Consider the following 14,809-nt stretch of genomic DNA (forward strand, 5'->3'; position numbering starts at 1 on the left):
ATGCCACACTTCTCTAAGAATATTATATCACGACTTCATGAATTCTCTACAAATATTCAAGAAGAAATCCGCTTCAACGAGTATTTCTTGTAACAGACGCACTAACATGCCAATATGAACTTGTAATTATGTTAACATGGTACATAAAAACTACAAGCAAACTTAAAACTGTTCTTAATTATCAAGTTGTATTATTTTGGAGATGCTCCCTATATTTTTTTATTATTTCAGTAAAGTGAGGCAAAGATCCAAAATTTTGATGAACAGCTGAGCAGGTAGTTGTGTGTATATATATTGATGATAATGATGCTTTTATGCTGACGTAGGTTTCTTCTGCTAGTAACATCCACTTTACCATGTCTAAGACTGACTTAGAATCTAAAAATTACTAAGAAGTCAAAAATTTAAAGACCTGTTTCGTATTTTGAGTATTTGAAACTAGATGTGTCAAAGCGACACGAATGGCCCCATCTCAAAAAGTTGAAAAATCTGCAATTTCAATATAATCACATGTGGACACAAACATGATGGTGGTCTAACATATCAAAAATCAGCTCAAAATCTGGAGGCGAAAATAGAAAAAAAGTCTGTATAACTGGGATTTTTTTTAATTTAACATAGTCCAGAGCCCCTAATTTTGGCAGAAATTAGCAGTGAAACGAAACTTAAACTTGATCTGTAACTCATCATGAGTTACTTACATACCAAAAATCAGCCCAATATCTGAAGGCGTTTAGAAAAAAACTTTGTATAATGGTTTGTTGCGGAATGAGGGAATGACAGAATTACGGAATTTCAGAATTTTGGAATTTCAAAATTTCGGACAAGGGTAAAACTATCTGGCACAGACAACTTCATTGCGGGGCCATAAAAAGCAAAAGTGATTTAAAATGCAGGTTTTATATTTTATAAAGTGAGCCCTTTCAAAATATGGTCGAAGAAAGTTATATTAAGGTAGGGTGACGAATCAAATAAATTGACTAAGTAAATATTGAATGATACAGAGATATTTCTCATCTGGGTGTAATTTTAATAAATAATTTCAAATGGCAACACTTCATGTAACTGCAAAATTTTTGATTTTAATGAACAATGACTGAGGTGCGGGCCAAAATAATGGTCCTATAAATGATATTTGCCAAAGATTATTAAGGTGAATATAAATTATCATTGAACTGTCATCTGTTGTTCACTATAAACCTTGAAAACATTTAAACTATGCAAATTAGGTTAAAAAAAGCACTGTTCAAAGATGAATAATGGAATGTGTCACTGTAGACATCTTAAGATCCCTAGAGATCTGAGATATTGCAAATTCTGTAATGAGATAGAGGATGAAAAACACTTCTTTCTCAAATGCCCTAAATATAACTTTTATAGAAATGAATATTTCGACTTAATGAAAACCAATTCAGAGTGGAAAGATACTGTTAAAGATGACATGCTTAAACTTAAAATAATACTAAACCCCACATCTCACAATCAAATTAAAAATACAGTTTCCTTTATAAGACAGTCATTAGAACTGAGGACGGGAGACCCAAAACAATAATTTGAACTGATACATTTTGTATTTTAATATTGTATTGTGTATTTTTGTATATATGTTATGTTTTCCACAGATCATGTTTTTGGTTTATATGGCAATAAAATTATTTGATTTGATTTTGATTATACTAATAGAATAGAATTGAATACTTAAGTACCAAATATCATTTACTGTCACTAATCATTTGTGGCGTCCCTTCAATTGATCTGATCACAACTTTTTAACAATTTTGGCCCCTCCATCCCTTTCCAATGTTGCTGCAATCAGTATGCCCCAGTCTCATTTCATTGAAGTACTCTATAATGAAGTAAATCTAGTATGTATATCGTAAATGAGGATAGCAACTGGCTTATTTTGAACGTAATTTCATTTTTTGAACTTAATCAACAGATTTACTAAAAGCACCAATGATAAAATCAAAATCTATCATCTTTAGCCAAATGAGCTTAAAAAAAAACATCATTCATACCATCCCATTCCTAGGTTGCATTTATCATGAGATCTTAAGTACCATCTTTCATTTCTTGATATACAGATATATCTAACAAATTTCTATACCCTGCCTACAAAAGTGAGGGGGATTATGTTTTCTGGTCTGTCCATTCATCTGCCCTATAATAGGCTAACAGATGATAAGGAGGAGTTGTATGCTTGCAAATGAGAAAACTATCCACCAGAGTTCAAATGTTCGTTTAGTGTTGATCTTTTTTGAAATTTTGTATGCCAAATTATAATTACATTTTATAACTCAAAGTGAAATGAGGTTGTGAAGCACCTAAAAAGAATGCCACAAGATTTCAGAACATCGAGAAAATTAACAGCTGCACCAATGAGCACATAATACACCCTAAACTTTTTTAAATAAAATTGAGAATGGAAATGGGGAATGTGTCAAACAGACAACAACCCAACCAATCTTCAATGTAGCGAGATATTCCAGCAACCGGAGGCGTCCTTCAGCTGGCCCCTTAACAAATATATACTAGTTCAGTGATAATGAATGCCATACTAATAAACCGTTGTAACACCCTTTTAAAAATGACTGGATCGGACCCGCATTGATTGAGGGTATGCAGTATTAGAAACCTCTTATTTAAAGAATATTTTTGAGCTAATTTGTCTGAAACTAGAAAAACACCCTTTTATAACGAATAAAACCCCAAAACTTGAAAAAATAATCGAAAATTTATAAAAATTGAAAGGAAGCTTTCATCAATTGACAAAAACAATTTTACAAAGTTTCATGAAAATAGGTTGAGCATTTTTGAGTAACTATCAGATATGTTGATGACAGATGGACAAATGGACCATAACAGTGTACCATAAGATGTCCTGTACATGGGCATCCCGTAAATTGGCATATAAAAAGGATAGTTGTAGCAAACATGTTTTCCTATGCCAATTGGTAAACCTAAATTTTTTCTAACATGAGTCCCAAAAAAGCAAGAAAATGGAAGTCAAGAATCGTACAAGCAAATAAGAGTTCATAAAAATTTGCGGTCTGAAGTTGGCGTCATTATGATTACAGCTGACTCTAAAATGTGAATTATTCAAATATTCATAGATTTATAGTTATATTTATCATTGTGACAACTGTCAGCATGTTAGCTGGAGACTCCAAGCACTTCAGACTATCAAGTATGTCAGGTGATCTACTTGTGCATGTCAGAAGCAATATGTAAAACAAAAGCAAAGTCCATAATTTGCTAAGTGAAAAATAATTCAATTCAATAATATAATACAAGAAGAATGTGTTTGATGATACGAATGCCCCAACTCAAGCTTTGCAATTTCCAAGTTATAAAGGGACATAACTCTAGAACAGTAAGTGATTTTGCTGCACTAATTTGAACTTTGTCTGCAAGTTTTGGTTCTGAGTTTTATAAAATTTTGATGAGCAATTTAAAGTTTGAGTGCTGAAACAAAATTTGGACAGACAGATGGAAGGTAGATGTAACACATAACACTCTCTTTGTCTTAAGTGGCAGGAGCACAAAATAATTGCACAATGACTTTATTTGGGGATGATCATTCAAAATTTGAATGAATTTCTTATCAATAGTTTTAAAAAAAAAAAAAAGTTTATTTTTAAAAAAAACACAATATATACAAATGTATAAAAAAGAAGATGTGGTATGTCAATGAGACAACTCTTCACAAGAAACCAAATGACACAGAAAATAACAATAAGTCTCCTTTATATTGTGCTGCATGTGCACTTTAGAGTGTAGACTTTTGTAAAATTCCCAATGTAAAATGCAGTTATACATGTATAAGATATGGATTAGATGGCTAATTGAATTCTAATGAAAGCAGAAGATGGAATTAAGAAGACCTAAATGACAGACAAACTGAGACATTTGCGATTAAAAAATATGGCATAATATCAAGTGGCATAACTGTAGAGTTATATAATAGTAGTCTCAATGAAACACTGCTAGCTTTAAGTAGTTCTCAACATAGTGTGAAAATCTGCAAAGGCTTTGTGGACTCAGCCATAGTTAAAAGCAAAATAAATGGAACCTTCAGTTTGACTACTTACAACACAGACATAAGTTACAAACTCTGTCATAGCAAAAAGTATTTGTTCATCCTACATATATTCAGTTGTCCCTTAAACAGTTCAACAATTTTAAAATGAATTGCAGTGGCTGGGTTCTAGGGGTTAGACCAAGCCCCCCCCCCCCCCCCCCCCCTGTCCGTTTTTCTCAACAATCAATGCATTTCAATGGGGACATATAGTTGGAACCCTGTTTTAAAAATAGCTGGTTCAGCCCCCTAATTGATTGAAGGTATGGAGTATCAGAACCCTCTTATTTTCATTTTCATAACTTAGCATTTAGAAATATTGAGCTATTTCATAGACAAAACTAATATATATTTTATGGTTTTAATAAAATCTTCAAATAAAATGAAACTAGGCAAAAATTACTTGATCGAAAACCTAAAATTCAATTATAATTGCAGAATCATCGCCTTAGTCATATATCAGGAACTACATAAATAATATAAGCAAAATACATTTCCTAATTTCAAGGCTATAAACAGAGTGAGAGATGAAACTGCAAATGCATAATAAAATTTAATGCCCCACCCCCTACTTTTTATTGCACTATGGTAGGGCACAAACATCCATTTCAACAGACCACTCTATATCATCCCAGTGTTACAAGTTTGTATGTTGTAAAAGTATAAGTATAGGGAAAGTAAACAAAATGATAATTGTAAGAGTATCTGTTCTTTCATTACACAACATTCAGTAAGAACACACATAACAAGCCCTTCCATATTACTAATAAGATTTCCTGCCTTTAGAAAAAAAAATTCTATATATCAATGTGTTTATACATACGAGATGAAACCTTCAACATGGTTTTCTCATCATTGTCTATATCTTATGTACACAACTTTCCACCTTTCTTACCAAAAAGTCAATTAAACCATGTCAAAACACATCAATTAAAAAATAAAAAATAAACTACTTACCGCAGTAGTTCAACTTTCACTTTCAAAAACTTTTCCGATGCTTTAAATTGAAAGAATTGTGGGTGCAGAATGATTATATCCCCAGAGTTTTTCTTCAGGTAGCCGTTTTACACCATTACAGCCAAGCTCTATGTTGATGATGATAAGGCAGGGAAACCTGACACTTTCTTTAACAAATGAACCATACAACACATGCCATTTCTATGTTGTTAGATTTGGGTTAATTAAGGTCACTTGTGAATTAACTACTTAATGATTAATATAAAATGGGGAAAGCTGGAATTTATTATTTAAAGAATTTTGTGAATTTTCTCTTCTTCTTCTGATTTCTGAATTGTTTGGAAATATACACTCATTGAAAACAAATATTCTCTACTCTGGGGGTAACCAAACCGATGAATCATAATGTGAAATAAAACTTTACAAACCTACATTTGTATATATGTGTATCTTTTGATCACATATATTCTAGTTTTTTTTATCTCTGAACTGATACTAGTAGTATATTTAATCAGGTTTTTGGACAGTTTTGGAACATTCAAAAAATGAATCTCTGTCTAATCCTTTTAATAAAATTATCATAGGATTGAAATTGTGTACGCCAGACATTACATTTTGTCTACAAAAGACTCATCAGTGCTGCTTGAATAAAAAGAACAAACAATTTACAAGGCCAAATAAAGTATGAATTTAAGAGCTTATGTTAAAAGTGACAAGCAAAACTCTAGGTTCTTTATAGCATGAATTGCCAACCTGGTATTTTTCTTCATACTCAATGAAACAGGGGGAGGAGGGGGAGGGGAGGGATGAATTTGCACTTCAATGAACATGAAAATTGGTCCCCCCCTCCCTCAAACAAAAATAAAATGAAATCCACAATAATAGCAATAAATTTGATTATCAGCTGCATGTGTCCAGTGGTATTTGGAATTAGAATTCATAAAATAAAATACCCACAGGATGGTCAGTTAAATTCCTGTTTAGATCAGATATGTATCAAGACAAAGCACAAACTGTCAAATGCACATAAATATATAAAGGATAACACAAAACAAATAAGAACGTGTCCCCATTGCAAGGATGCTCAACTCACACTATCGTTTTCTTATAATGTTCCGTGGAAGGTGAAATTGGGGTATAACTCTAATTTAGAATTAAAATTAGAAAGATCATATCATAGGGAACATATGTACTAAGTTTCAAGTTGATTGGACTTAATCTTCATCAAAAACTACCTTGACTAAAACCTTAAACCTGAAGCCGGAAGAACTAACGAACAGACTCACAGACCAGAAAACATTATGCCTCTCTACTATTGTAGATGGGGCATAAAAAATTAATGTACCCTGGTTAACTTAAATATATATATTAAAATAAGAAATGAATGTATAGCCTGAAGAAGTACAAAATTAACGCAAACCTATAGTTAGAGCTCATAGTGGCCACATGTTGCAAAACAAAAACCTTATGCTATTTGATGAAGGCGAATTATCCTTAACATTGTTGTCAATCAACCTTATGCTTCTAATTTTTACTTTGAACTGAGAAGTCTGTTATCAACACAGTCATCTTGCACAATACACCAATATTGTATACCATAGGTAGGCAATGTTTGGGGTGCAATATGATCTAATAACAGAGGTTCCTTGGTTCAGTCAGTCATAAACAGTAGGGAGTTGATTGATGTCAAATACCAACCAGTTCATCAATTATTGTTTATGCACCAAGATTCAACCTTTTTTTTCATTACAAAATAAAAACAAACAATATGTGTCCTTAGAACACTATATTGGCTCATACAAAGACATTTCAATATTCAGTGAAAATACGAAATCTTGGAAAAAACCCTAATTTGGCACATTTTTTAAAAGTTCATACAAGTTTCATATGTAATTAATGAACAAGGGTACTAGTAACAATTCAAGTTGATGTGACTAAAACTGCATGGTAAATTTCCTTAAACCAAAACTTTAACCAGAACTACACAAACAGACAGATGACCTGATGGGAAATAAATATCTCCAATAAAGTGGTAAATTGAGATGGAAATGGGGAATGCATCAAAGAGACAGTCACAGCAACCCAACAAAAGAGCAGAAAACAGTGCAAAGCCATCAATGAGTCTATTACACATGATGAAAATCTGGCATCCAGAAACAGGTTTGAGAGGGGATAGGATCTTTATTGGGACTCCTGGATCGGGTGTTTTTAAGCACAGGATTTCGAGATTGTCCCTTTCGGGATCTGGGAATCTTTATTCCAATTTTCAGGACCACAGGATTTCGTGATTTTAAGCCAGGGATTTCGGGATTTCGGGATTTTAAGCCAGGGGTTTCGGGATTTCATGTTTTTCAAGCCTCACATTCGGGATTTCGGGATCAGGATCCCTCCTATCCCGGCCACCCTCAGGTTTCAGCTTTATGGTATTCTTTTTCAAGTATAAAGTACTTCTCTATACATCACCCTACACAGTTTTTGATTGTCAAACAAGAAATGTTCAAAGCATACTTAGAAGTTAAATGTAAACACAATTAATAAAGTATGTTACACAACAGAATCTTGCATACTGGATGAGAAATAATGTGTTGATAGTTCAATTTGAAATCTTTTACTACAATAGTGCCAGTGAGAAGTCCCATATGTGCTGTACTTTTTCAGTACTTGACATTATTCCAGAATTGCACTCAAAACATCCAAATTATATAGCGCTATCAATGTTCTACGAATTCTGTACCTTGTTGACACCCATGTTGTATGAAAGTTTGAAAACACAAATTAAGCACCGACAAAACAATGAATTTTAACGAAACATCTAGGTGGCCAACATAATTGAATTTAACACAAATCCTCAAAATTTCAAAGTGTGCCCTAGATTTTTTGACTGACAAAGTATTATTAATGAAGGAATGACTGTAACATTTTTTCTGTCTATGAAGAAATAACATAAAAAATTTGGTGCTCACTGCAAAACGCGCGTAGCAGGTTATTTAACAGTATAAACAGAAAAAATATTACATGTTATTTCTTATAATTTAATTAAATGAATCCACAGTAATATAAAATTTCAAAATTGCAAACTGTTGACATAAAGTGAAAAAATCCAGCTTTCATATGTTCTGTGGTCAAGATAACTTAATGTGCTTAGTTTCAATCAACATACTTATAAATAATAAAATTGAGAATGGAAATTGGGAACATGTCAAAGAGACAACAACCCGATCAAAGAGCAGACAACATACGAATATATAAAGTACAGTACAATAAACTTCACTCACAAACCTTGTTGCTTGCCTTCAGTGGGGTCATCTGGGTTTGGGTATAAAAATCAGAAAAGAGTATTCAGGGAGGATTGGAAGATCTAGGGGGGGGGGGGGGGGTCTGGGGGTTTGAACCCCCCTTTTATGGATGATCAATGCATTTGAATGGGAGCATATAGTTGGAACCCCCCCTCCCTTTACTCTGGGTTGGGACCCCCCCTTTTTAAAATGGCTGGATCTGCCACTGGGGAGGATTTTATGTGTAACTCTCTACTGGAGATTGCTGCCCTAAGAGTTGGCATATCAAAACTCTTATGCAGCATGTAATGTTTAGCAAAATACATGTAAATTCATATAAAAATTACATTGCTCTATTTTCCTTCTAAAATAATATGCAAACCAGCTGTACAAATTGTAATCAGCTTCCATATTAAAGGAGAATAAAAAACAGATAACCATGTGTCTAAATATGAAAAATATTCTGACTATAAACTTGAGAAATTAATACATCAATACAGAAAACATACCATACTTGTAAGGTAAGGGGCATAACCCAAAGTTTTGTTTTGTTAAAAAAAAAAATGGTAGTATTTCCATATGTGTACTGATTTTTCATCTTTTCCAGACATTTTAATTAGTCTCATATTTTTTTTGGTTAAATTAACCAGATTGTCAGGGTTCATTGCTTAAGTCAGATTTATAAATGGCAAATATGTTTGAGGTGTACTGGATTGATAAACAGTAACTGTGAGAACATTGCCAAACGTCAAGTCTGAAATTCAATGGATGTCCTTTGTTTCTGTCTGCCATAAAACTTATTCTTGTTATATCATACCCTTAGCCAGGGGGGTCTTCCGAATGTAATTTCGTCCGAACCCCCCCTTGAAAACAAATAAGCACTGTTAAAGTAAATGTTCTGTTCGAATGGCGACTGTTTAGTCGAGTTTGTGAGTCCAACGAAACACCATCCCCCCCCCACCCCCCTTGGAAATTCCTGGCCACATTTTGTCTACCCAGATTATCATAGCTTACTGTATGGGACATGCTCATTGTCGACGGTCACATGGTGAATATAATTATTCACATCCATGTCATATTGTCTTTGCTGGATAGTAAGTGTGTCAGAATAATGAAATGACCCCCTCCAACAAATAAAACTAAAAGAGAATTTTAGGAATGTAAGCACCAAGCAGACAAAAAGTACTTATAAGTTATACAATTCTACTACTTAGATATGCATTTTTTCCAAAATGCAAAGAAATTGTTATCTAGGTAAAAGATGATGGAGTAATAATTATGGATTTCATGAGGCAATCTTTCAAGTCAATTGTAAACAGTAATTTGGCAGACGTTTGTTGCTAAGGTAGTTAACTGCAGCAGACGAATATCTCCAGGCACAATAAATTTCTGTTTCTATTGGAATGTGTCCTATGTAGAAGAGATTGGGAATGCATTTATTGAGAGTAAATTGATTTATCATTTTGCACAATGCACAAATCACCATGTTCTCTTTCATGGTGAACTATAGAAGGTGAACTGAGGCATGGGTTTAATCAGAAATTTGATGATTTGATGAAAATATGATTAATTCATTACTTATCTTAAACAGAAGAAAGGTGAAAGTTGAGAGAAAGAATCATATACACCTATCAATATAACAGATGATGTGCCAACTATAGAACTGTGAGAAAGTTTGATAAGTATAAATAACTCAAGGTATTAGATGTGTTTTATAAAGATATCTAAATTAATGTATTAGATGTGTTTTATAAAGATATCTAAATTAATGTATTTGACATTCTACAAATGATAAGGAAATTATGGCATGTTGAGGGTCCATTTTTGGATTTTTTTTATCACCAAACATTAGCTAATCCTTTAAAATATAATGTTCATGTAATAACTCCCACTCAAAATAAAACTAACATATCTGCCAGGGGTCTGTCGGCAACCCAAACCTTCTGCCTGTGTCACTCTAAACTAAAAATCTGAGTATCAAGCAATAATTTATAAATATCCTGGTCTAGTCAATCATAATTTTCAACTATGTCATGGACCCTTTATGAAAACTGCTGATTTAAAAATTCAAGCATGAAAAGGCTGACCTAATTGTCTACACTTTTTCAAAGACACCTCTAAATATTTAATATGGGCCCCTTTTGAATTTATTTAAATGCATACACATTGTGAGGTGCACATCTGCAAGAAAATATGAAGGTATTGTGTGGAAGTGGGTCCATTTAACAATCACTATACTCATAGCCAGATTTGCACTTCATGTTACATGGTTAAAACCTAATATAAAACATGATTCAGCAGTTCTAAGTGTATATTTCATGTAAAATGTATATTTCGTGTAAATCTATATTTTTATGTATGTTTCATGTAAAATGTATATTTCATGTAAAATGTAAATTTCATGTAAAATGTATATTTCATGTAAAATGTATACTTCATGTAAAATGTATATTTCATGTAAAATGTATATTTCATATAAAATGTTATAATTCGAATATAGTGTATATTTCATGCAAAATGGGAGAAAACTGACAACAGCAAGTTTTTTTTTTAAATCAGCATTGACAGATCAGTAATTGGCCACAAATTTTTATCATTTCTTTTATTTTTCTAGAAAGTTAGTCAATTGTCATCCTGTTAATTACCTAAACTTATTTTTTCTTTATATAGAATTTATGCAAAGATGAAATTTGGGAATACATCAATGACACAGCAACCTAACAACATAAAAAAAACCTCGACATATTGAGGATAAAACAATGTCTTAAATAATTGACATTTGTTCATGCAATACGTCAAGTTAAAAAATGTCCAGAGATTTGAAAGGTATGAAACAATCAACCATCCGCCATTCACGCCAAATTTCCCCGAAATGACAAAAGACAACCACTGAAGATATTCCTGATTTTTGCGACAGGCACATGAACATGTGACATAAGCTAAACGTCAATTTTCATTTCTCAATCTTTTCCCCTTTATATTATCAGTTTTAGCATACAAGCACAAATATTCAAGTCTTTTTCAATGAAAATTTTTAACTAATTCAAAAAGGCTCTTGAGAGCAGGCTTCCCATTGATAATCACATTTTATTAAGAATAATGATTGGTTGCTTTTATATTTGGTGTTTATTGCTTCTTCCAGTGCAATTTGCTATTTTGGGGCAGCCAGGTTTTAATGATGGAGGAAGCCAGAGTGTTCTGAGAGAACCATTGGCCTGGGGCAGAAAAACTGGCTATCCTGGTTAATAAAATTTGCAGCAAAATCCACTGTGATATATATGCTTTGAAGTTTGAACTGACAGCTTCAGTGTTGACAAGCCTGTGATATATATGCTAAGTTTGAACTGACAGCTTCCGTGTCCACAAGCCTGTGATACATAAAACATTAACCAATAAATATAAAAAAGAAGATGTGGTATGATTACCAATGAGACAACTATTCACAAAAGACCAAAATGACACAGACATCAACAACTATAGGTTACCATACCGCCTTCAACAATGAGCAAAGCCCATACTGCATAGTCAGCTATAAAACACTTTTATATATGTTCCAGTATTACTTACCATTTCTATTTTGTTTCTGTCACTACATCTTTATAAAAACATATATCTGAAAAATAAAGTATCAACAATATAAATCAAAGCCTGAATTGGGTCTTTTACTGTATACTCTGTTCAATAGACAAGTTAATTTAATGTTTGTTTTAATTTTCTTGGAAGATACCGGTAACCAACTGTTACATGCAGCAACTGGAAAGAAAATGTATTATCAAACTTTCAGATTTTCAACCAGCTATTCTCTGCATGTTTAAGTCAATGTTTTTGTCTGTTTTCTCATTATAGATTACTTTAAATTCAGAAATTATTGCGATGATTTTATTATTGTAATAAATTTAACAGGTATATATATATAATCAAAATTATTCAAAAATCAATAATAAATGCATGAATAATTTCTGAATTTACAGAATTTTTTACTTTAAACATGTAAAGCTCCTTTTTTCATAGACAACTCATGTCCAGGTTTAAACTATGTATAGCAATATAACTGCTTATAACACAATTTTGACAGAGAGAGAGTTTCATTACATCATACTTGAGTCATCTTTAATAATAACAAGGAATATCTTCTTTTTTAAGGTTTTAATATACAATGCTTCAGCACATATTTTATTTGTTAAAGGGCAATAACTCTGATAAAATTTTGTTTTCATAAAAATCTGACAACACAAATGTTGTTTTATAAAATTTTCACATAATTTCTATGAGGGTTATAACTTCCTTATAAGTATTTTATCAGTGCTGAATATTCAACTGGACCTCAAACTTCATAGCATAAATCTGAGATAGAAATTTCATAAAAATCTGACAAGAAGTTATAAGTTGAAAATACTAACAAAGCAATATATTTCATATAATTTCCATCGATATAACTTCAATATCACAAAAATAGTTGATAAACACTTATTTTTAGACTTGTTTGAGACTTTGCTGATTTAAACCATTGATTCATATGAATTTGACAAGTAATGTAGGTACAATTTGCAGTATAATTAGCATTACCCAGACAGAAATTCGGTAAAAATAGTTGATTATTTGGCACTGATTGTTTTAACTGTCGAGACATTATTTGCACTAATACACTTATCATAAATAAAAACAATCAGACAATAATGCAGACACAATAGCACTCACAAGATCAAATGCAAGCACAGTATTTTTTATCCCTAGCTACATGTTGGGGCTCAGGGGACATTTTTTTTTTTTATTTTATTACAGCAAGACTTAATAAGAGTATCCGATACCGTCATTATGTCATAATTTTTCCTCATGTATATATATTCAGTTACTGTGGATTCATTTATTTTCGTGGCTACCAATTTTCGTGGATAGAGGAAAACTTGCATATTCGTGGGTATTTAAATTTGTGGTTTTGACAAAGTTCACATGCATTTCTTTAGAAAATTTGCATTTCGTGGAACATTTAGATTCATTGTTTCCCTGTAACCACGAAAATTGGTATCCAATGAATATTAATGAATCCACAGTAGTATGCTTAGATGCTACTATTTTACTGAAGGATCTATAGTAATGTTTAAAAGGCTCCTTTATTTTTGTCCACAAATATAACAGAAATTGTATTCAAGTATAAAATATTTTTAAAACAATGTTAAAATTTATCATTTGTTTTGCTAAATTAAGGAATAACATTTAATAATCAATTGCAATCAGCCTATTTACGGTTAACATGAGCGTCTACTTATTAAATCCCCTATACTTTCCTTATACAATTTAGTATTTTCTTGATCTGTCTGCCTCAGAGTTACATGAATGAAAATATTTTAAGTAAACACAGAGTTATCTTTCTTTTTATATCAACAAAAACTGTATTATATTTAATTTGTCAATCAGCATCTCTCATTTTTTATTTCTTTTTACAATAATGTCATTAATACAGTGAATCAATTCATATTTTAGGGCTTTTTTATTACAGGCTTGTCTCATTGCTGGAGGCTGTATTGTTGCCTGCAATTTCTTAAATCTTTTGAATCTATCTCATATTCATTGTTGAAGGATGTACAACTGCCTATACATGTAATTGCTTACATTGTACTTGTTTGGCTTTATAAATATTTTGATATGAGCGTCACTGATGAATCTTATGTAGACAAAACGCGAGTCTGGCATACTAAATTATAATCCTGGTACCTTTGACAACTTTTTACATCCACCTCATCTGAAACAGGCTGCAAGTTTTCTCATTTGAATTGTTTTACATTTGTCATTTAAGGGTCTTTTACAGCTGACCATGTGATATCGATTTTGCTCAATTTTACAAACTGTACAGGGACCTTGTTAACTTCTTTGTCATTTGGTTTCTTGACAAGAGTTGACAATCATCCAACATCTTTTATTTTTATATCTAAAAGCAACTCAAGCTTTAAATAATAACCTTTTTTTTAATTTGCAAATAACAGAAGCAGAAGCTATCAAACAAATGTCATCAATATTACCCAATTTCTTAAAAAACAAAACAAAAAAAGAACCTTCAAGACATGAAAAAAGATTGATAAAGTATATAACCTGGGACAGGCACATTGATACGGTATGTGGCAGGGTTTAACTTGATTTTTTTTTATAGAACTGCTACAATATTTTCAATACTGATCAGTGGACAAATGGTACATAAAAGAACAAACATTAAAAAAACAGTACAGGTAAAGAGTTATGCAGTAAAAAAATATATAAAACAAGAAGGTGTCTGAAGTACACAGATGCCCCACTTGCACTATCATTTTCTATGTTCAGTGGAGTGTGAAAACTCTAACTTGGCATTAAATTTAAAAGATCTATTAAAGAGAACATGTGTAATAAGTCTCAAGTTGATAATGGACTTCAACTTCATACAAAACTACTTTCACCAAAAAATTTAATCTGAAGTGAGATCGACAGATGGATAAATGGATGAATGGACAAATAAATGAACAAACGGACG

At 32.0% G+C, this 14,809-nt stretch overlaps 1 protein-coding gene across 7 annotated transcripts in view; it reads right to left on the reverse strand.

The window, feature by feature from the left end:
* The window catches only part of LOC134724881 (uncharacterized), a 98,884-nt gene that overhangs the window by 63,100 nt on the left and 20,975 nt on the right, over positions 1 to 14,809 (reverse strand). For 5 of the 7 annotated variants that reach the window (XM_063588193.1, XM_063588191.1, XM_063588200.1 and 2 more), the window contains one exon: positions 11,878 to 11,923. The exons of 1 other annotated variant lie outside the window; for it this stretch is intronic. The gene's annotated coding sequence lies outside the window, so the exon portion shown is untranslated. Of the gene's footprint in view, positions 1 to 5,035; positions 5,181 to 11,877; positions 11,924 to 14,809 lie in introns of those variants that run through there. One more of the 7 variants, XM_063588192.1, reaches the window with a different exon arrangement.

Source organism: Mytilus trossulus, chromosome 7 (assembly GCF_036588685.1).
Source record: "Mytilus trossulus isolate FHL-02 chromosome 7, PNRI_Mtr1.1.1.hap1, whole genome shotgun sequence".
NCBI classification, from domain to species: Eukaryota; Metazoa; Mollusca; class Bivalvia; order Mytilida; family Mytilidae; genus Mytilus; species Mytilus trossulus.